The following is a 21699-nucleotide window of genomic DNA, read 5'->3' as shown; positions in this document are numbered from 1 at the left end:
CTACACTAGCGAACAGAGAATTGATGAACCGATTCAGTAAGTTGGCATCTGTAGTGGGATGAATTGAGGCCCCTAAAAGATAGATCCATATCCTAACTCCTGGAACCTGTGAATGTGACTTTTTTTGGACAAAAAGGTCTTTGTAGATATAATTAAGTTGAGGATACCCCTGGGCATGGTGGCTAATGCCTGTAATCAAAGCACTTTGGGAGGCCAAGGCGGGCGGATCATGAGGTCTGGAGTTTGAGACCAGCCTGACCAACATGGTGAAACCCTGTCTCTACTAAAAATACAAAAATTAGCCAGGTGTGGTGGCGCACACCTGTAATCCCAGCTACTTAGGAAGCTGAGGCAGGAGAATCGCTTGAACCCGGGAGGCAGAGGTTGCAGTGAGCCAAGATCATGCCATTGCACTCCAGCCTAGGAAACAAGAGTGAAACTCCATCTCAGAAAAAAAAAAAAAAAAAAAAAAAAGAGGAGAAAGGAGAACACACAACACAGGGAAGGTGGGCCTGTGAGGACAGAGGCGGAGAGTGGAGTGAGAGCCAAGAGCTCCTGGAGCCACCAGAAGCTAGAAGAGTCAAGGGGGAGCGCAGCCCTGCCAACACCTTCACTGCGGACTTCTGGCCTCCAGAACTGTGGGATAATACATTTGTGTTGTTGTAAGGTGCCTGGTCTGTGGTCATTTGTTACGCAGCCCAGGAAGCTAACAGAACCTCTAAGGATGTGACCCATTATTGAGTCTTGACCCCGCACACTGTCAGACGCAGCACTACTTAATCCTCCCAAGAGCCCTCGGTGGTAGGTACTGTTTTTCTGTTTGTTTTTTGTTTTTTTTTGAGACCGAGTCTTGCTTTGTTGCTCAGGCTGGAGTGCAGTGGTGCAATCTTGGCTCATTGCAACCTCCACCTCCCAGACTCAAGCGATCCTCCGCCTCAGCCTTCTGAGCAGCTGGAACTACAGGTGTGCACCACCACGCCCAGATAATTTTTGTATTTTTTGTAGAGACAGGGTTTCATCACGTTAGCCAGGCTGGTCTCAAACTCCTGACCTCAGGTGATCTACCTGCCTCGGCCTCCCAAAGTGCTGGGATTACAGGCATAAACCACTGTGCCCGGCTGGTAGGTACTGTTATTATCCCCATTTTACAGGTGAGGAAACCGTGGCTCAGCAAAGAGGACAAGCAGGGCTTTGAGCTTCGTGTCTAGCCCACGTTCCTGACTACTGCAAGATTGTGCAGGCTGACATTGTGGAACCAGCGCGCCCTTTAGGGAAGCTCGGAACTTTGTTTATCACAGTTAGGCACACCCCTCCTCAGCCCTGTGTCCCTGCTGCAGCCACTCTCTCTCTCCACCTGCTGTGATGGGCACTGCTTACTGTGGTCCCTGCTCTAGCTGCTGCCACCTCCGGGTGGCCACGGGGATCTGGCCCCACTGGACCTCCCATGGCTGCTTCTGGGTGTGTGGGCCTGGACATTTCCAGGGCTCTGCTGTCCCTGTCTGCATGCCCCCATGGCCACGCCCACCTTGAGGAGGGCAGTGCACATGGCCCCCGCCTGCCAACGAGGCCTCCTTGGGGCGGCGGGGGGTGGGGGACCTGGGAAGGTCCTTGGGAACCTGGGTCATCGGGCCGACTGTCCCAAGGGGTGCTCTGTCCCAGCTCTCAGCTCTCAGGGCAGCCCCTCTGATCACCAGCCCTCTAGGGGACCTCCAGATTCCACGTCTCCCCAGTACTCCCACTCCCCGAATGTGCAAGAAACCCAGGAGCTGGAGAAGCACTCGCAGCTGGTGTGGGAATTCCCCTTAGAACACACACTGGATTTGTTTGGAAGAAACAGGTTAATAAGCCCCGCGGGGTAGGGGCCGGGGACCCAAACGCATTCTCAAGTTACAAAGGACGCTGCCACCCTGCTTTCTATGGAGGGTGGATGCTGTTACAGGGCCTTTGTCTGGAAGAGGTTGGGTTTGGGCAGGGGCTGCGGTAGAGCCCAGTTGTTCTGCAGGAGTGAGGGGCGAGGAGTTGGAAGTTCCTGGGAAATGGGGGTATTGGAGGTGAGCAGTGAGGCCAGCAGTGCTGGGAAGGGGGAAGTTCAGGCCTCCCCAGGTGGAGCAGCTGGGACTTGGGGAGAACAGAAACGCCAAGGGGATTTTCAAGTTGTTTGTGTTGAGGTCCCCAAGGTAAATGCCTTGCCTCCTCCTCCACAACATCAAAAATCCCACCTTGTTTGCTCAAGCTGTTGTGTGAGCGCTGGCTTGGGGGCGACTGCAGGACCTGGGTGCTGTTTTCCCCTACGTGTTGCCTTGGAGCAGGCAGAGACCGCCCTTGAGAACGCAGAGAGCAGGGACAGTGGAGGGCTGAGTTACAAAATGGTGCTGGGATGATTGCTAAGTATTTGGAAAACACTGGGTTAGCCCTTCACTCTCACTTTCACTGCCAGATGGCTCAGAAAGTTAATTGCAAGGAGAGAGAGAGAGAGAGACAAGCAAACTAAAAAATAAAATACATGATCTGCGGAAGAAAAAGTACTTTTTTTTTCTTTTTCTTTTTTTTTTTTTTTAGATGGAGTCTGTCTCTGTAGCCCAGGCTGGAGTGCAGTGGTGCGATCTCGGCCCACTGCAAGTTCCGCCTTCCAGGCTCAAGTGATTCTCCTGCCTCAGCCTCCAGAGTAGCTGGGACTGCAGGCATGCGCCACCATGCCTGGCTAATTTTTTGTATTTCAGTAGAGACGGGGTTTCACCATGTTGCCCAGCGTGGTCTTGAGCTCCTGAGCTCAGGCGATCAGCCCACCTTGGCCTCCCAAAGTGCTGGGATTACAGGTGTGAGTCACCACGCCCAGCCAGAAGAAGTACTTTCTAAACATAAAAGCCGGTACAGATGGTCCCCCAACTTAGGATGAATTTATTTATTTATTTATTTATTTATTTATTTATTTATTTATTTGAGACAGAGTTTCGCTCTTGTTGCCCAGGCTGCAGTGCAATGGCACGATCTCTGCTCACCGCAACCTCCCAGGTTCAAGCAATTCTTGTGCCTCAGCCTCTCAAGTAGCTGAGATTACAGGCGTGCGCCACCACACCCGGCTAATCTTGTATTTTTAGTAGAGACGAGGTTTCTCCATGTTGGTCAGGCTGGTCTCGAACTCCTGACCTCAGGTGATCCACCCTCCTCAGCCTCTCAAAGTGCCAGGATTACAGGCGTGAGCCACCGCTCCTGGCAGGATGACTTGATTTATGATTTTTGACTTTCTGATAGTGTGAAAGTGATCTGCATTCAGTAGAAACCATACTTCAAACTTTGATCTTTTCCCCGGCTGGGAATACGCGGTGGGATCCTCTCTGCAATGCTGGGTGACAGGAGCTGAGGCTCTGGGCCAGCCACATGATCAGAGGGTGAGCGTCCTGCTCCACTGCGGGCTGTGCTGCCTGTGATTTTGCCCAACTGCAGGCTGGTTGCAGTGCTCTGAGCATGCGTAGGGTAGGTGAGGCTAAACGATGATGTTCTGGGTATATTTAGTGCATTTTCCTGTTATGATATTTCCAACTTACAATGGGTTTATTGGGACCCAATCCCATCGTAAATGGAGGAGCATCTAGCCCACGCTGAGGTGATCCTAAAATAATTTATTTTCTTTTTTTTTTTTTTAGATGAAGTCTCACTCTGTTGCTCAGGCTGGAGTGCACTGGTGCGATCTCAGCTCACTGCAACCTCCATCTCCCATGTTGAAGTGATTCTCCTGCCTCAGCCTCCTGAGTAGCTGGGATTACAGGCATGCACCACCATGCTGGCTAATTTTTGTATTTTTAGTAGAGATGAAGTTTCACCATATTGGCCAGGCTGGTCTCGAACTCCTGACCTCAAGTGATCCTCCCGCCTTGGCCTCCCAAAGTGCCGCGATTATAGGCGTGAGCCAGTGCGCCTAGCCAGTGAAGTAATTTCAAAGGGGAAAACAGACATAGGTAAAAAAACACTCTAAAATTTTTAAGAACAAACCACAAACTGGAAATAAATATTTGTACAAATACCACGACGGGTTGACATCAACACAATATAAAGACCCCAAACAGATTAATAAGGCACCATTAGATAACCAATAACAGAATATGAAAAAGACAAAAACAGACCATTCTTCAAAGAAATCCAGATAGCTAATAAACCTGCAAAAATGTTTAAACATATCAGTAGTCAAATAAATATAAGACACAAAAACAAGAACCCTTCAGGTAGTAGCATTCCAAGCGACTTAATAAAATCGTTTTCCTTGGGCTAGCTGCATTTTCTAGTTTTTCTACAGTAAAGGTCTCTTGCTTTAAGAGACTATCCTGAAAGTGAAAAGCGTACAATGCGAGACAAATAGCGACAAAAGGGCAGCCAGTGGCAGAGACAGAATTCCAGTCATGGTAGGGTTGTGGGCAAGTCTTTTCTTTTGAGGTTTTGAACATGTTTAAATTCATACAATTCATTTGCCCTTTCAGTATTACTTTAATTATTAGAACACATTTGCAAGTTAAAATAAATTCCTTCTTTCCAAGTCCCCAAGGAGCCTTTGGCCCCTTATGCAAATAGGATTCCTGGGGCCACCCAAACACCCACAGAGTGGGGAAGCAAATTGAACTGAGAGACCATGCCTCCCACCCATCTCTAAAACAAAGGGTGCTTCAGCCCTCTCCATACCGCATACACACCCTCTCCCACCGCCCCAGGCCTCCCGTCAACTTTTCTAGCCTCCAGCCCTGTAAACCAAAAATAAAATTCTAAGACTCCCCAACTGACTGAATGGTCCCCTCCTCTCAGCCAAGGGGATTCCAAAGTAAACCTGAAAAACTAGTTCAGGCCATGATGGGAAGCGGGGGTGTCGGCCATGCTCATCACACTCTCCTCCCTTAGCAGTTCAGGCACAACTGTCCAGCATTAACATTAAAACAGAGATCTTGAGACTGATCAAACAGACTCTTTGTAGCAATAAATACCAAATTCCAAACTGACTCTAGTACAGCATCACACGACAGTAGGCCCTGAAAGAAATGAAAGTATTTTACCCCCAAATATATTTCTTTGACATATTTTGAAACGGCCCTGCAAAGCTTCCTCTTGTGGGGGAAATTTATGTTCTATAGAGAAGCCCTATCCCTTTCCAGATCTTTTTCTTATCCTGAAGTGATTAGCTGAGAGTCCAGCTCCTTTTAAAGATCTGAATAGGAGGGGCCGGGTGTGGTGGCTCACGCCTATAATCCCGGCACTTTGGGAGGCCGAGGCAGGCGGATCACCTGAGGTCAGGAGTTTGGGACCAGCCTGGCCAACATGATGAAATCCCATCTCTGTTAAAAATACAAAAATTAGCCAGGCTTGGTGGTGGGTGCCTGTAATCCCAGCTACTTGGGAGGCTGAGGCAGGAGAATTGCTTGAACCCGGGAGGCAGAGGTTGCAGTGAGCCAAGATCATGCCACTGCACTCCAGCCTGGGCCACAAGAGCGAGAGTCCATCTCAAAAAAAAAAAAAAAAAAAATCTGAATAGGAAACATGTGCCATTTTTTTTTTTGCCTCTAAGGGCAGTCACCTATGAGACTTCATCTACATAATAAGAACCTTGGTCTACACAACCCCTTATCTTAACCCACACACTCCTTTCCATTGGTTCTAGGTCTTTAGGTAATAACAACTCTTGGCCGGGTGTGGTGGCTCACCCCTGTAATCCCAGCACTTTGGGAGGCTGAGGCAGGTGGATCACCTGATGTCAGGAGTTCAAGACCAGCCTTACCAATATGGTGAAACCTTGTCTCTACTAAAAATACAAAAATGAGCCAGGTGTGGTGGTGCATGCCTGTAATCCCAGCTATTCGGGATGCTGAGGCAGGAGAATCACTTGAACCAGGGAGTCAGAGTTTGCAGTGAGCCGAGATCGCGCCACTGCACTCCAGCCTGGTGACAGAGCGAGACTCCCTCTCAAAAACAAACAAACAAAAAAACCTAACTCTTTCAGACAGTTGTCAATCAGAAAATCTCTGAATTGACCTATGACCTGGAAGCCCCCCAGCTTTGAGGTTTCCTGCCTTTCTGGACCAAACTGATGTACACCTCACATGTATTGATTGATATCTGCCTGTAACTTCTGTCCTCCTAAAATGTATAAAATCAAGCTGTAACCCAACCATCTTGGGCACATGTTTTCAGGACCTCTGGAGACTGTAACTCAGGCTCAGAATAAACATCTTTTTTTTTTTTTTTTTTTTGAGACGGAGTCTTGCTGTGTTGCCCAGGCTGGAGTGCAGTGGTGCGATCTTGGCTCACTGCAAGCTCTGCCTCCCGGGTTCACGCCATTCTCCTGCCTCAGCCTCCCGAATAGCTGGGACTACAGGCACCTGCCACCATGCCCAGCTAATTTTTTGTATTTTTAGTAGAGATGGGGTTTCACCGTGTTAGCCAGGATGGTCTTGATCTCCTGACCTCATGATCCACCCACCTCTGCCTCCCAAAGTGCTGGGATTACAGGCATGAGCCACCGCGCCCGGCCAGAATAAACATCTTTAAATATTTTACAGAGTTTGACTTTTTTTTTTCATTGACAATCCCAGGTTAGCCTGCCCGAGAGCTCAGGGAGATGGGTCATCTCAGGGCCCCCAGAGGCCTGGAGGGTGGCCATGCATTGGCCTAAGGGGGCCCAGGTGCAGAGCAGCCTGGAGAGGCTGGAAGTCAAACTATGATGTGTCCACATGTTGGAGTGCCCCTCCATCCCTCATTCCCTTATGACTCCTGTGAATCCTTTAAACACCGGATAGAATCACAGAGATTAAAGATGGGGTGTGCCTGCGAAAACCTGTATCATTCTATTTGAGAGACATGTCACTCTCCTGTTTTCATGCGCATCTGTGTGAAGAGACCACCAAACAGGCTTTGTGTGAACAATAAAAGCTTTTAATCACCTGGGTGCAGGAGGGCTGAGTCCGAAAAGAGAGTCAGCGAAGGGAGATAGGGGTGGGGCCGTTTTATAGGATTTGGGTAGGTAAAGGAAAATTACAGTCAAAGGGGGGTTGTTCTCTGGCGGGCAGAGTGGGGCTCACAAGGTACTCAGTGGGGGAGCTTTTGAGCCAGAATGAGCCAGGAGAAGGAATTTCACAAGACAATATCATCAGTTAAGGCAGGAACAGGCCATTTCACTTCTTTTGTGGTGGAATGTCATCAGTTAAGGCAGGAACCAGCCATCTGGATGTGTATGTGCAGGTCACAGGGGATATGATGGCTTAGCTTGGGCTCAGAGGCCTGACACCTGTCGTCACAACACAGCCCATGATCAAATGGATGTTCCCAGAAGCATGTGGATCCCCAGGAGCTGGGATGTTGTGAAGACCTACAGGCAAGACCAGCAGAGGCCAAACCATGGGGTCATGTCGGGGGTGCCAGGCTCTGTCCTGAGGCTCTCCAGCTCTCTCCCAGGCCCAGGAGAGATTGGCTAGTCATCTGCATCCCGTGGGTAGAGCCCAAGCCATCCTTACTCCTCCTTCTTGCAGCTCTCAGTCCTCTGCAGGGAGCCAGCTCTCCTCCCCTGGGGCACCCGAGGGCCCTGCCTCCAGGCCAGTGCCTGCGGATGGTCCATGGCTTCAGGGCACACCTCACTGCTGCTTCCTCCAATCCTCCCTGCACCTGCCCTCACCAGGGCGCTGGCCCCCACAACACAGAGGGGCTGGAGAGAGGGGTTCTTCCACCTTAGCCAGCTTTCCTTGGGGCCACTATTCTAAGGGAGAGTTACTCTGAGCCTCAGCCCTAAACCTGTGGTTTTCAGCCTCTTTGAGTCAGGAGGGAATGATTTGGGGAAGCCCACTCCACGGAAAAATGCTAGCACGGACTATCTGAGCTCACCTCTAAGAACTGGATGATCTGTGTTTATCTGCATTGCAGGAACCTGCAGAACCCTGGAGCCCACCCGCTGTGTGGCTTGTAGGCAGACAGGGCTATGGACAGGTGTGGGGAGGATGGAGTGGGGTGCCAGCCAGGCAGAGCAGCACCAAGACAGACAGAGGTGGGACCCTGGGGGAAGCTGCAGGAACACACTCCCTAAATCCTGGAAGGCTAACTCTGGAAGGAGGAGCAGGAGGTCTTACTTCCTCCTGGAGGCCCTGGGAGTAGTGAAGGGTTCTGGGCAGGAGAGCAGCACACAGGAAGGAGGCTGTGGCAGGAGGTCTCCAGGAGGCCCTGTGGGAGCCTGCCTGCCGTGCTGCCACCAGGTGAGCTTTGCTTTTTTGCAAATGTTTCCCAGAAAGACAGGCCTTGTCTTCCAGGACAAAACAGGAAGGGCAGGGCCAGGAAGTCCAGTCACATTTAGAAGGAATAGAGCGATAAGCCCCACCTGGCGCAAACCGAAATGTGTTGGTGGGGGCTGGTCAGCAGAGTTTAGGAAATGAGGACTTGGGAGCCAGCACTGTCAGGCAGAGACTGTGTTCTCCCCAGCAAGTCCCCTGGAGGGGATGGACCCTCAGCTTGCAGGCGCTCACCCCCAGCGCTGTGTCCACACTCAGAGGCCACCTTGGTTGTTCTTTAGCTTCTGCAGTGGATTGAACTGTGCCCCTCAATAGACATGTGTGCCTGGACCCTGTGAATGTGACCTTATTTGGAATAAGGGTCTTTGCAGATGTAATAAGTTAAGGATCTTGAGATGACATCATCTTGGATTTAGGGTGGGCCCTAAACCCAATGACTGGACTCCTGATGAGAGAAAGGGGATTGAGAATGAGATCCAGGCTGGGCGCGGTGGCTTGCGCCTGTAATCCCAGCACTTTGGGAGGCTGAGGTGGGTGGATCACTTGAGTCCAGGAGTTCAAGATCAGCCTAGGAAACAAAGTGAGACCCCGTTCCTACAAAAAATTAAAAAAATTAGCTGGGTACAGTGGTGAGCGCCGTGCTTGTAGTCCCAGCTACTCTGGAGGCTGAGGCAGGAGAATGGTGCGAACCCGGGAGGTGGAGCTTGCAGTGAGCCGAGATCGCGCCACTGCACTCCAGCCTGGGCAACAGAGCGAGACTCCATCTCAAAAAAAAAAAAAAAAAAAAAAAAAAAAGAGAAAAGATCTAATGTTCAAATACATTTGAGAAACGCGGTGTGAAACTAGAAATTTCTTTGCTGAGGAACTTTTCTGAGCCTTTAAGAGGCTAAAGAGCTTTGTGTATCACCAGGGGCGTGGGGGGAGGCCAGTACTGCACACAGCGTTTCCCAGACTTCTTTAACGCAGGAACCCTTATGTATTATTCAGCTTGGGCTACCATAACAAAAACCACAGACAGGGTGGCTTAAACAACACAAATTTATATTCTCACAGTTCTGGAAGCTGGAAGTCCAAGATCAAGGTGCCAGCAGGGTTGGTTCTGGTGAGGCCTCTCCTGACTTGCAGACGACTTCCTTCTCCCTGTGACCTCACACGTGGCCTTTTTTTCTGAGCATGTGCACTCCTGATGCCTCTCCTGATGAGGACGCCAGTCCTACTGAATTAAGGTCTCACCCTTATAACCTCATTTAACCTTAATTACCTCCTCACACGTGGCCTTTTTTTCTGAGCATGTGCACTCCTGATGCCTCTCCTGATGAGGACGCCAGTCCTACTGAATTAAGGTCTCACCCTTATAACCTCATTTAACCTTAATTACCTCCTCAAAGGTCCCATCTCTAAATACAGTCGCATTGAGGGTTAAGGCTTCAATATATAAATTTGGAGGTGGGGACAAATTGCAGCCCATAGCATCTTACTTCATGGGACTGGTGTCCCCAGATACATCTGGGAAAATGCACATTTAATCACTTTGAACTCTATCCCAGGAGTATGGGATTACTGTTAGTTGGCAAGTGCCTGCCATCCATTCCTGCCTATTGGTAAGGATATCCTTGGCGATGGCAACAGAGGGAGCATGTGGAATTTCATGCACGTCCATGTGAAGAGACTACCAAACACGATTTGTGTGAGCAATAAAGCTGTTTATTTCACCTGGGTGCAGGTGGGCTGAGTCCAAAAAGAGAGTCAGCAAAGGGTGGTGGATTATCATTAGTTCTTATAGGTTTTGGGATAGGCGGTGAAGTTAAGAGCGGTGTTTTGCGGGTAGGGGTAGATCTCACAAAGTACATTCTCAAGGGTGGGGAGAATTACAAAGAAACTTCTTAAGGGTGGGGGAGATTACAAAGTACCTTCTTAAGGGTGGGAGAGATTACAAAGTACATTGATCAGTTAGGGTGGGGCAGGAACAAATCACAATGGTGGAATGTCATCAGTTAAGGCTGTTTTTACTTCTTTTGTGGATCTTCAGTTACTTCAGGCCATCTGGATGTATACGTGCAAGTCACATATATAAAAAGTATGATAAAAGTATGAAGACATACTTTTATCATCTATTTTTTTTGAGACAGGGTCTTGCTCTGTTGCTCAGGCTGGAATGCAGTGGCACCATCTTGTCTCACTGCAAACTCCACCTCCCAAGCTCAAGTGATCTCCCCCCTCAGCCTCTCGAGTAGCTGGGACTACAGTCATGAGCCACAGTACCTGGCTAATTTTTAAAATTTTCTGTAGAGATCAGGTCTCACTATGTTGCCCAGGCTGGTCTCAGACTCCAAGCTCAAGTGATCCTCCCGCCTTGGCCTCCCAACGTGCTGGGATTACAAGCGTGAGCCGCTGCAACCCGGCCAGAAACTTTTTTATAGTCCACGACATTTTGCAGCTCCTTCTTTCAAAAGATAGAGTCTGTTTTCTCCACTACTGGAATCAGGGCTTGGTCTTATGACTTGCTTTGGTCAAGGGGACAGTAAGGAGCATGACACAAGCAGAGGCATAGAAAGCATTTGTGTTCATCCCTGAGAGGTCTGAGAATAAACATAATAGGAAAAGCATTTGTTTGCTGGGGCTTGGCCTCTCTTGCTTCTTTTGGAGCCCAGCTGCCGTGTGAAGCCTGGTCTGCTTGATGAGGAGATTAACCTGGCTCCGGTTGCCCCCACCACCCCAGCCAAATGCAGACATGTGAGTGAGGCCATCTGGGACCCAGACCAACCAGCTGCAGCCCATCTGCCAGCAGGCTATGGCCACATAGTGAACTAGGTGAGACCAGCAGAAAAACTGAGGCAGGAGGTGGGAGTTGACTCTGGAAGCAGGGCTCAAACACCTGACCAAATTGAGGACTAGCTAAAACAGGTTGGGGGTGGAAGCAGCTTTCCATAAGACCCTCCCACCAGCATGCCCATGTTAGTTTACCATTGCCATGGCAACATCTGGAATTTACCATCCCTTTCCATGGCAATAAGCCAACAACCCAGAAGTTACCACCCTCATCCTAGAAATTTCTGCATAAACTTTGTTTGTTTGTTTTGAGATGGAATCTTGCTCTGTCACCAGGCTGGAGTGCAGTGGCGCAATCTTGGCTCACTGCAACCTCTGCCTCCTGGGTTCAAGTGATTCTCCTGCCTCAGCCTCCCAAGTAGCTAGGACTACAGGTGCACACCACCACGCCCAGCTAATTTTTATATTTGTAGTAGAGATGGGGTTTCACCATGTCAGACAGGATGATGTTGATCTCTTGACCTCATGATCTGCCCACCCTGGCCTCCCAAAGTGCTGGGATTATAGGCGTGAGCCACTACGCCCCGCCAATTGTTTTTTAATTTGCATGTAATTAAAAGTGGGTATAAATATGAGTGCAGAACAGCCTCTGAGCTGTTATTCTGGGCACCCTGTCTATGGGGCAGCCCCACTCCACTAGGAGCAGTACCTCTGCTGCTGCTGTGCACGGCTGTGTCAATAGAAGTTGCTGTTTAACACCACTGGCTTACCTTTGAATTGTTTCCTGGGCAAAACCAAGAACCCTCTCAGGCTAAGCCCCAGTTTTTTTGTTTGTTTGTTTGTTTGTTTGTTTTTTTGAGACGGAGTCTCACTCTGTCGCCCAGGCTGGAGTGCAGTGGCGCTATCTCGTCTCACTGCAAGCTCCGCCTCCTGGGTTCACGTCATTCTCCTGCCTCAGCCTCCCAAGTAGCTGAGACTACAGGCACCTGCCACCACGCCCGGCTAATTTTTTGTACTTTTAGTAGAGACAGGGTTTCACCGTGTTAGCCAGGACGGTCTCGATCTCCTGACCTTGTGATCCGCCCGCCTCGGCCTCCCAAAGTGCTGGGATCACAGGCGTGAGCCACCATGCCCGGCCCTAAGCCCCAGTTTTGGGGCTTGCCTATCCTGCATCAGAAACACTCAGCTGAGCCCAACCCAAATATAATAATAATAATAACAATAATAATAATAATAGTAGTTGCTTTTTTTTTGAGACTGAGTCTCACTCTGTCACCCAGGCTGGAGTGCAGTGGTACAACCTCAGCTCACTGCAACCTCTGCTTCCTGGGTTCAAGTGATTCTTCTGCCTCAGCCTCCCCAGTAGCTGGGATTACAGGCACCCAGCACCACACTTGTCTAATTGTCTAATTTTTGTATTTTTAGTGGAGACAGGTTTCGCTCTGTTGGCCAGGCTGGTCTTGAACTCATGACCTCAAGTGATCTGCCGGGCTTGGCCTCCCAAAATGCAGGGATTACAGGCGTGAGCCACAGCCCAGCCGTTGCTTTAAGTTACTCAGTTGTGAGGTGGTTTGTTACATAGTAAGGGCCAACTGATACCAAGCATCTTAGAAGAGACCTGTGACTATCACTGCTTTCTTTTTTTTTTTTTTTTTGAGACGGAGTCTTTCTCTGTCACCCAGGCTGGAGTGCAGTGGCGGGATCTCGGCTCACTGCAACCTCCGCCTCCCAGGTTCAAGCGATTCTCGTGCCTCAGCCTCCCTGAGTAGCTGGGATTACAGGCGCCTGCTGCCATGCCTGGCTAATTTTTGTATTTTTAGTACAGATGGGATTTCGCCATGTTGGCCAGGCTGGTTTCAAACTTCTGACCTCAGGTGATCCTCCCACCTGGGCCTCCCAAAGTGCTGGGATTACAGGTGTGAGCCACCGTACCCAGCCAACTATCACTGCTTTCTATGAATGGTTTTCTCTGGCTGCTCCCATCTGTACCAAGTTAACCTTTTCAGTATTATAAAGAAACATTCTTGGATGGGCGTGGTGGCTCACACCTATAATCCCAGCACTTTGGGAGGCTGAGGCAGGCAGATCACCCGACATCAGGAGTTCGAGACCAGCCTGGATAACATGGTGAAACCCCATCTCTACTGAAAATACAAAAATTAGCTGGGTGCGGTGGCATGCACTTGTAGTCCCAGCTACCCGGGAGGCTGAGGCAGGAGAATCGCTTGAACCGGGGAGGCGAAGGTTGCAGTGAGCCAAGATCGTGTCATTGCCCCCCAGCCTAGGAAACAAGAGCAAGACTACATCTCCAAAAAAAAAAAAAAAAAACGAAAGAAACATTCGTTGCCACCAGTCTTGCTATTAAAGTTTCCTAGCATTTTAAAGACATCAGCATAATGAGTATCAGCTGAAAAGTCTTAAAATTAATACCCCACAAAAATAGGATGTGAGCTTTATTAGGCCAACTCCTGAAATTACCCATATGGATTGTCTCAGAGGAAATTCAAAACATGTTTTAAATTATGGAATGTGTTTAACATGTAAAAACTGGTCTTGCTTGAATACTCTTGAATATCCCACTGGAAGGAGCTGGTGGAACACTCAGGTTTTACTCAAAAAATTTTCCTGAAAGAAATGGCATCATCTTCTGAAAACCAAACTGAGGAGACTGTCTTGGTAGGGTTGGGCAGGGGCAAGAGAGTGGGGGGTGGGTTGGAGGAGCCCTTGGATATGGGGAGAAACCCAGTGTCCTCCCCAGCCAGATCCAGCTCTCTGCTGCCTCCAAGTGCTGGTTCGATGGCATCTCAGGAGAGTGCAGCCTGTGATTCCATGGGTTGGCTGATCCCTCAGACTTGAGTCTGAACCCCAGACCCCAAGTGGCAAGGTGAATAGGAGGTTTGTGCTCTGTACCTCACTCCCACGCTTACCCCAAAAGCTGCCCATTCACTGTCATGCCACAAGGTGTCCGGTGACAGGAGATCAGGAATCATTAGCAACCACTGCCTCTTCCGGAGCAATTTAATTTTGGGGTCCAGTTAGCATTGTATTCAATACACAGAAGGTCATCCAAACCCCCCACTAAGTGTGAGTTCCATCCACAGTAATTATATAAGAGTTGAATTGCACCGAAATTGAACTTTTTGTTTTTGTTTTGTTTTGGTGGTCAAATACACACACAACGTACCATTTTAAAGTGCAGAATTCAGTGGTATTAAGACCATTCACAATATTGTGCGACCATCGCCACTACTTAGTCCCAGAGCTTTTTCATCACCGGATGGCAACCCATACCCATTAAGCAGCCACTGTATTTGACTTTTGACATAAGGTTACAATTCCTAGACACTTAAACATCTATTAACTTTGAAATGGCATTTTAATTTTTATATTTGGAGTCAATTAATTTTTTTTATATGGAGGTTCACTCTTGTTGCCCAGGCTGGAGTGCAGTGGTTCGATCTCAGCTCATTGCAACCTCCGCCTCCCGGGTTCAGTGATTCTCCTGCCTCAGCCTCCCGAGTAGCTAAGATTACAGGCACATGCCACCACATCCGGCTAATTTTTGTATTTTTAGTAGAGATGGGGTTTCACCATGTTGGCCAGGCTGGTCTTGAACTCCTGACCTCAGGTGATCACCTGCTTAGGCCTCCCAAAGTGCTGGGATTACAGGTGTGAGCCACTGCACCCGGCCAAGAGTCAATTAATTTTTTAAAAGTCACACACATTCTCACAGGACCTTCAAAGCTGTAGGCTTAGGTCTATGCCTAGAGGGTCTGGGTCGAAGGAGGCCAGAAGAGCCCCTCTCTACTCCCACGTCCCCATCCCACCATGGGCTTCTGGGACTTGGGCCCTACTGTCTTCCCCACAGTAGCCCTGCCTCCCTACATCACACTGCCATTGGCCAGTGATTCTTCTCAATATCTTCATACAGTATAATGATCTTTCCAAAATATGAAAGTATTACATGGCATTATAGATAAGCTGGAACGTGTGGATGAGCGTAAAGGGGAATAGCCACCCTCCCTAATTCTACCCCCTTGAGAGAACCGCTGTTAACATGTGGGCATGCTTTTCCCTCAATCCCTTTTTCTAGAGAAAATTGCCACTAAATTCTGGGCTTTCTGCATTTTATTTTTTAAAAAGTGCCCAAGTGTCGGGCATGGTGGCTCATGCCTGTAATCCCAGCAATTTTGCAGGCTGAGTTGGGCAGATCATCTGAGGTCAGGAGTTTGAGACCAGCCTGGCCAATACGGTGAAACCCCATCGCTACTAAAAATACAAAAATTAACTGGGTGTGGTGGTGCGTGCCTGTAATCTCAGCCACTCAGGAGGCTGAGGCAGGAGAAATGGGCAGCAGAGTGAGACTCCATCTCAAAAAAAAAAAAAAAACCCAAAAGTAACCATTCAAATGACCATACTTCAGCCAATATATATACAAGTCATATTTGCATTTACAAAATTGAGATCCTGTTGTACTTTCACTTTTACACTTTGCTTTTGTTCACTTATGAAAATGATATTTTGAGCAATTTTTTATCTTTAAACAATTTTAATAGCTGTATAAATTTAAACTTAAATATAAATTTAATACAGTTTAAGATATAACTTTAAATTTAATAGCTGCAGGCTGGGCGCAGTGGATCACGCCTGTAATCCAATACTTTGGGAGGCCAAGGCAGGTGAATCACCTGAGGTCAAGAGTTCGAGACCAGCCTGGCCAACATGGTGAAACCCTGTCTCTACTGAAAATACAAAAATTAGCCGGGCGTGGTGGTGGGTGCCTGTAATCCTGGCTACTCGGGAGGCTAAGGCAGGAGAATCGCTTGAACCCAGGAGGTGGAGGTTGTAGTGACCCAAGATCATGTCATTGCACTCCAGCCTGGGCAACAAGAACAAGACTCTGTCTCAAAAAAATAAAAATATGTAATCCCAGCACTTTGGGAGGCCAAGGTGGATAGATCACGAGGTCAGGAGATCGAGAACATCCTGGCTAACATGGTGAAACCCCGTCTCTACTAAAAATGCAAAAAATTAGCCGGGCGTGGTGGCTCACGCCTGTAATCCCAGCTACTCGAGAGGCTGAGGTAGGAGAATCCCTGGAACCTGGGAGGTGGAGGTTGCAATGAACTGAGATGGCACCACTGCACTCCAGCCTGGGCAACAGAAAGAGACGCCATCTCAAAAAAAAAATAAATAAATAAATAAATAAAAATAAAAATAAAAAAATAAAAAAAATTACTAGCTACATTCTTATCATATAGGCACATCATACTTTAACCAATTTATCATAGGATGCTTTTTAGTCAGTTTTCACAGGGTTAAGCTGTGATAACAAACCATCCCAACATGTCAGTGGCTCACAATGATAAAGGCTTATTTCTTGCCTGTTTTTCATTTTTTAAATTTTATTTATTTTTTCAAGACAGAGTCTCACTCTGTCACCCAGGCTGGAGTGCAGTGGCGTGATTTCACCTCACTGCAACCTCTGCCTCCCGGGTTCAAGTGATCCTCCTGCCTCAGCCTCCCAAGTAGCTGGGATTACAGGTGCCTGCTGCCACGCCCGGCTCATTTTTGTATTTTTATTTTATTTATTTATTTATTTTTTTTTTGAGATGGAATCTCGCTCCGTCACTCAGGCTGGAGTGCAGAGGCATGAACTCGGCTCACTGCAACCTCCGCCTTCCAGGTTCAAGCAATTCTCCTACCTCAGCCTCCCAAGTAGCTGGGATTACAGATGTGTGCCACCATGCCCGGCTAATTTTTGTATCTCACTCAAGACAGTGTTTCACCATGTTGGCCAGGCTGGTCTCGAACTTCTGACCTCAGGTGATCCGCCTGCCTCAGCCTCTCAAAGTGCTGGGATTATAGGCGTGAGCCACTGTGCCTGGCCCATTATTATTATTATTATTATTATTATTATTATTATTACAGTCCAGAGGTCTGTTATTTTTTAACACTTATTATGCCATGAATTCATAAGGAAGAGGTTCCAGCAGCTCAGGTTCCTTCCCACTGGTTCTCACAAAGTGAGCAGGCTGGCGCTTCGGTTGAACCCAGGTATCTTTCTCTGGCTTCTTTCTTTTTCTGATAATTTTCCTTCATGCATTTCAGGAAGCTGTCTCGGCTCTTAGAGTGCTTAACGTGCTCAGTACGCACATTAATTGTCTTGGCAAGAATCTTGCCCTGAACTTGTTTGTTTACAACAATGCCAACAGCATCCTGGGGAACACTGTAGACTCTTCCAGTTTCGCCATGGTGACACTTGTGGGGCATTCCTTTTTGAACAGTACCGTTCCCTTGGTGTCTACAATATCACCTTTCTTATAGAATCGCATATACATGGCCAAAGGAACAACTCCAGGTTTTCTAAAAGGCCTGGAGAGCCTATATCGGGTACCTCTCCTCTTTCCCTTTGTGTTCGTAATTTTGGCGAATTAAAGGAAGATGGCTACAGGAAGATGGCGGTTCCGGCCAAAAGGACTCATTTTTGTATTTTTAGTAGAGATAGGGTTTCTCCATGTTGGCCAGGCTGGTCTCAAACTCCTGGCCTCAGGTGATCTGCCTGCCTCGGCCTCCCAAAGTGCTGAGATTACAGGCGTGAGCCACCGTGCCAGGCCTGTTTTCTTTTTCTTTTTTTTTTTGAGATGGAGTTTCGCTCTTATTGCCCAGGCTGGAGTGCAATGGCACTATCTCGGCTCATCGCAACCTTCACTTTCTGGGTTCAAGTGATTCTCCTCCCTTAGCCTCCTGAGTAGCTGGGACTACAGGCATGTGCCACCACGCCTGGTTAATTTTTGTATTTTTGGTAGGGACGGGGTTTCTCCATGTTGGTCAGGCTGGTCTCGAATTCTCAACCTCAGGTGATCCGCCCACCTTGGCCTCCCAAAGTTCTGGGATTACAGGTGTGAGCCACCGTGCCCCGCCTGTTTTTCATTTCTTTTGTAGGCTAGTTGTGGCTGGGCTCTTCTTGGCTGTGTATCAGGTGTGGTTGTAATTCTTCATTCTAGACTAAAAGCCAAAGCAACAGCCCTCATGTGGGATACAGTCTTGTGGCCAAGGACAAGAGCAAGTGAGCAATGGCACTCAGTTTCTGCTCTGAAGGGGCACTGCTCATGTCCACACATGTGCCCTTCGCAAAGGCCATCATGGGATCAGTGGGGCTGGATGAATACTCCTTCCCCAGAAGAGAGAAGGTGGACTCAGCTTTCAGGAAGGGGGAGTGAATGATTGGGAACAATAATACAATCTTCCACAGATGTTTCCATGTTTAAATGATCAGGGAAGAGCTGTTGATTTCTCATTTTCAATGTCATTAGAGCATATATATACTTTTTTTTTTTCAGACAGGGTCTCCCTCTGTTGCCAGGCTAGATGGTGTGTAGTGGCACAATCTCAGCTCACCGCAACTTCTGCCTCCCAGGCTTAAGCGATCCTTCTGCCTCAGTCTCCCAAGAAGTTGAGACTATAGGCGTGCACCACCATGCCCAGCTAATTTTTGTATTTTTTTTTTTTTAGTAAAGTTAGGGTTTCACCATGTTGGTTAGGCTGGTCTCAAACTTCTGGGCTCAAGAGATCCGCCCACCTCAGCCTCCCAAAGTGTTGGGATTATAGGCATGAGCCATTGTGCCCAGCCACATTTTATATGATTTTATGTATTTATTTATTATTTATTATGTATTTATTTATCTTTTCTTTTTTTTTTTTTTTTTTGAGACGGAGTCTCGCTCTGTCGCCCAGGCTGGAGTGCAATGGTGCGATCTTGGCTCACCGCAACCTCCGCCTCCCAGGTTCAAGCAATTCTCCTGCCTCAGCCTCCCATGTAGCTGGGAATACAGGCACCGGCTGCCACACACGGCTAATTTTTTTTTTGTATTTTTAGTAGAGACGGGGTTTCATCATGTTGGTTAGGCTAGTCTCGAAGTCCCCACCTTAGGTGATCCTCCCGCCTCAGCCTCCCAAAGTGTTGGGATTACAGGCATGAGCCACCGCGCCCGGCTCAGGTAATGTTTTTTAAAGCCAAATAATTCTATAGGGCTTATTAAACAAACAAAAACAAACAAAAAACCCCAGCAGTTTCCTCCACCCAAATTACCACACCTCAACCAATTGATAAGGAACTTTTTTTCAGTCTTACTATGTGCCAGGAATTGTGCTAAGTAATTTTCCCAAGTATATCACTTAATCTTTACACCTACCCCGGGAGGTAAATATATTACCTCTCCACTGATTATGAAATTTGGCTGAAGAAGCGACTTCTTACCGTCAGGGGGCAGACTTGGGACAGGAACCCAGGACACTGACTCCAGATACAGAGAGCAAAACTTAAGCCTCAGCAGTTCTCAAAGCATGGTCCTAACCTAGCAGTAGGGCATCGCTGGAGACTTCCTAGGCATGCGTGTTCTTGGGTCTGCCGCTGCCTGGCTGACTTGGGAACTCCGGCTGGGCCCAGCTGTCTGAGTTGCAATCAGCAGTGAGGAGACTCAGAGACACCAACGATTGACCACTGGGCTCTCCTTGACAGCTGGCTTTCCTTCCTGCCCAGGAAGGCACCCTGGGCCCCTTCCGTTTCCCCCTTTCCCTGACTTCAGTGACAGCCCCATCTGCCTGCTGGACGCAGATGAGAGCCGCTGAAGATGCTGCCCTGCCCCTCCCAGCTTCAGGGACCACTCCAACTGCCCCCAGCACAGCATGGGGCATGTCTGCAGCATGGCTTCAGGGTGCTTGTGTGAGGGAGAGCCCCTCCCTCACAGTGAGTGGGGGTTCCTGGTCCGCAGTTGGGGTCTGTGTGAGTATTGGAGAATCTGGAGTCGGGAGGAGGTGGAATGTGATTCCGAGGGGAAGGCCTCACGTCACGGGCGTTTCTGGACTAGAATGGGGAGAGCCTAGGGTAGGAGAGTTAGGAAAGGGGTCCCAGGCCAGGAGAGGAAGGAGCACCCACGGTCAGGTGGGAAACCCCCGGGACTGTCCTCCCGAGGGGTTTTTCTGAGTAGACTGCGTGTGCCTCAGTGGAGTGTCTTGGAAGCATCAGGAGAGGTGCCCACTCTCCTCCCCACCTGAAGCCTGGTGGCCCCTCTGCCCTGGGACACTTGCTCTGGACTTTGAAGTTGGCTGAGCCCTCTTGGGTCTGTGTTCCCGGGAGATCATGAAGGACCTGACCTGCTGGGTGGTCTAAGACCCGTTGAGACACAGGCCCAGGGCCTGGGGAATCCACCCAGCAACTGGGTTTGGAGCCGGACCCTTCAGGGGCTTGCCGAGGAGGAGCGAAACCACGACACCAGAACCTGGGCTGATGGTCCAATTCATCTGGTCTAGAGATCAGCTGTTTCAGATCGAGTCACTTCATTTGGTAACTGTACCCATTTCATTTGGTTCTCTCGTGGGCATTCATTTAAAACATCACTTTCAGCTGGTTGCGGTGGCGCACACCTGTAATCCCAGCACTTTGGGAGGCCAAGGTGGGCGGATCACTTGAGGTCAGGAGTTTGAGACCAGCCTGGCCAAAATGGTGAAACCCTGTCTTTGCTAGAATGTGAAAAATTAGCTGGGCATGGTGGCACGTGCCTGTAATCCCAGCTACTCAGGAGGCTGAGGCAGGAGAATTGCTTGAACCCAGGAGGCAGAGATTGCAGTGACCCGAGATCGTGCCACTGCACTCCAGCCTGGAAGACAGAGCGAGACTCGGTCTCAAAAAAAACAAAAAACAAAAACAAAAAACAACATTACTTTTGAGCCAGACTTCTGGCCCCTTGACCTTCCATGACCCCCTGGCCTGACCAAGCAGTGCCCCTGGTGTGTCTCCCATCTCCACCTCCAGCTAAGCTGGGTATTTATATTTTCCATCTAGGAAACAAGTGGAATAAATACCAAGCCTATGAATGTTAGAAATTTCCAAACTAAGTTCATCGCTGAGCTTTAGAGGGCTTACTTTTGGCCCCCAATTTCCACTCTGGTGGGTTTAATCTCAGCCCTTGAGGGCTCTCTCCCTCCAGGTCATTCCAGTGCCAAGGCCAGGGTGGGTGGGCAGCAGGTCCCCAGTCAATAACCCACACCATGGCTGCAAGACTCTCTTTGGCTTTTTTTTTTTTTTTTTGAGACACAGTTTCACTCTTGTCGCCCGGGCTGGAGTGCAATGGCATGATCTCGGCTCACTGCAACCTCTGCCTCCCGGGTTCAAGCGATTCTCCTGCCTCAGCCTCCTGAGTAGCTGGGATTACAGGCGTGTGCCACCACACCTGGCTAATTTTTGTATTATTATTATTTTTTGAGACAGAGTTTCGCTCTTTGTTGCCCAGTCTAGAGTGCAGTGGCGCAATCTCGGCTCACTGCAACCTCTGCCTCCCGGGTTCAAGCAATTCTCCTGTCTCAGCCTCCCGAGTAGCTGGGATTACAGACACCCACCACCACACCTGGCTAATTTTTGTATTTTTAGTAGAGACAGGGTTTCACCATGTTGGCCACACTGGTCTCAAACTCCTGACCTCATGATCCACCCGCCTCGGCCTCCCAAAGTGTTGGGATTATAGGCGTGAGCCACCACACCCAGCCTTTTATTTATTTATTTATTTATTTATTTATTTATTTATTTTAAGACAGTATTTAACTCTGTTACCCAGGCTGGCAGGCTGGAGTACAGTGGCACATCTCTGCTCACAGAAGCCTTGACCTCCCAGGCTCAAGCAAT

The 21699-nt window shown here is 48.8% G+C and overlaps 1 pseudogene; it reads right to left on the bottom strand.

The window, feature by feature from the left end:
- Positions 1-16978: 16978 nt before the first annotated feature.
- LOC134737733 (large ribosomal subunit protein eL21-like) lies at positions 16979-17452 on the bottom strand (annotated as a pseudogene).
- Between the last annotated feature and the right edge of the window lie 4247 nt (positions 17453-21699).

The sequence above is a fragment of the Pongo pygmaeus genome, chromosome 11 (genome assembly GCF_028885625.2).
Source record: "Pongo pygmaeus isolate AG05252 chromosome 11, NHGRI_mPonPyg2-v2.0_pri, whole genome shotgun sequence".
Lineage (NCBI taxonomy): Eukaryota > Metazoa > Chordata > Mammalia > Primates > Hominidae > Pongo > Pongo pygmaeus.
The sequence above is the reverse complement of the archived record's forward strand: the minus strand, read 5'-3'. Positions and strand labels throughout refer to the sequence as shown.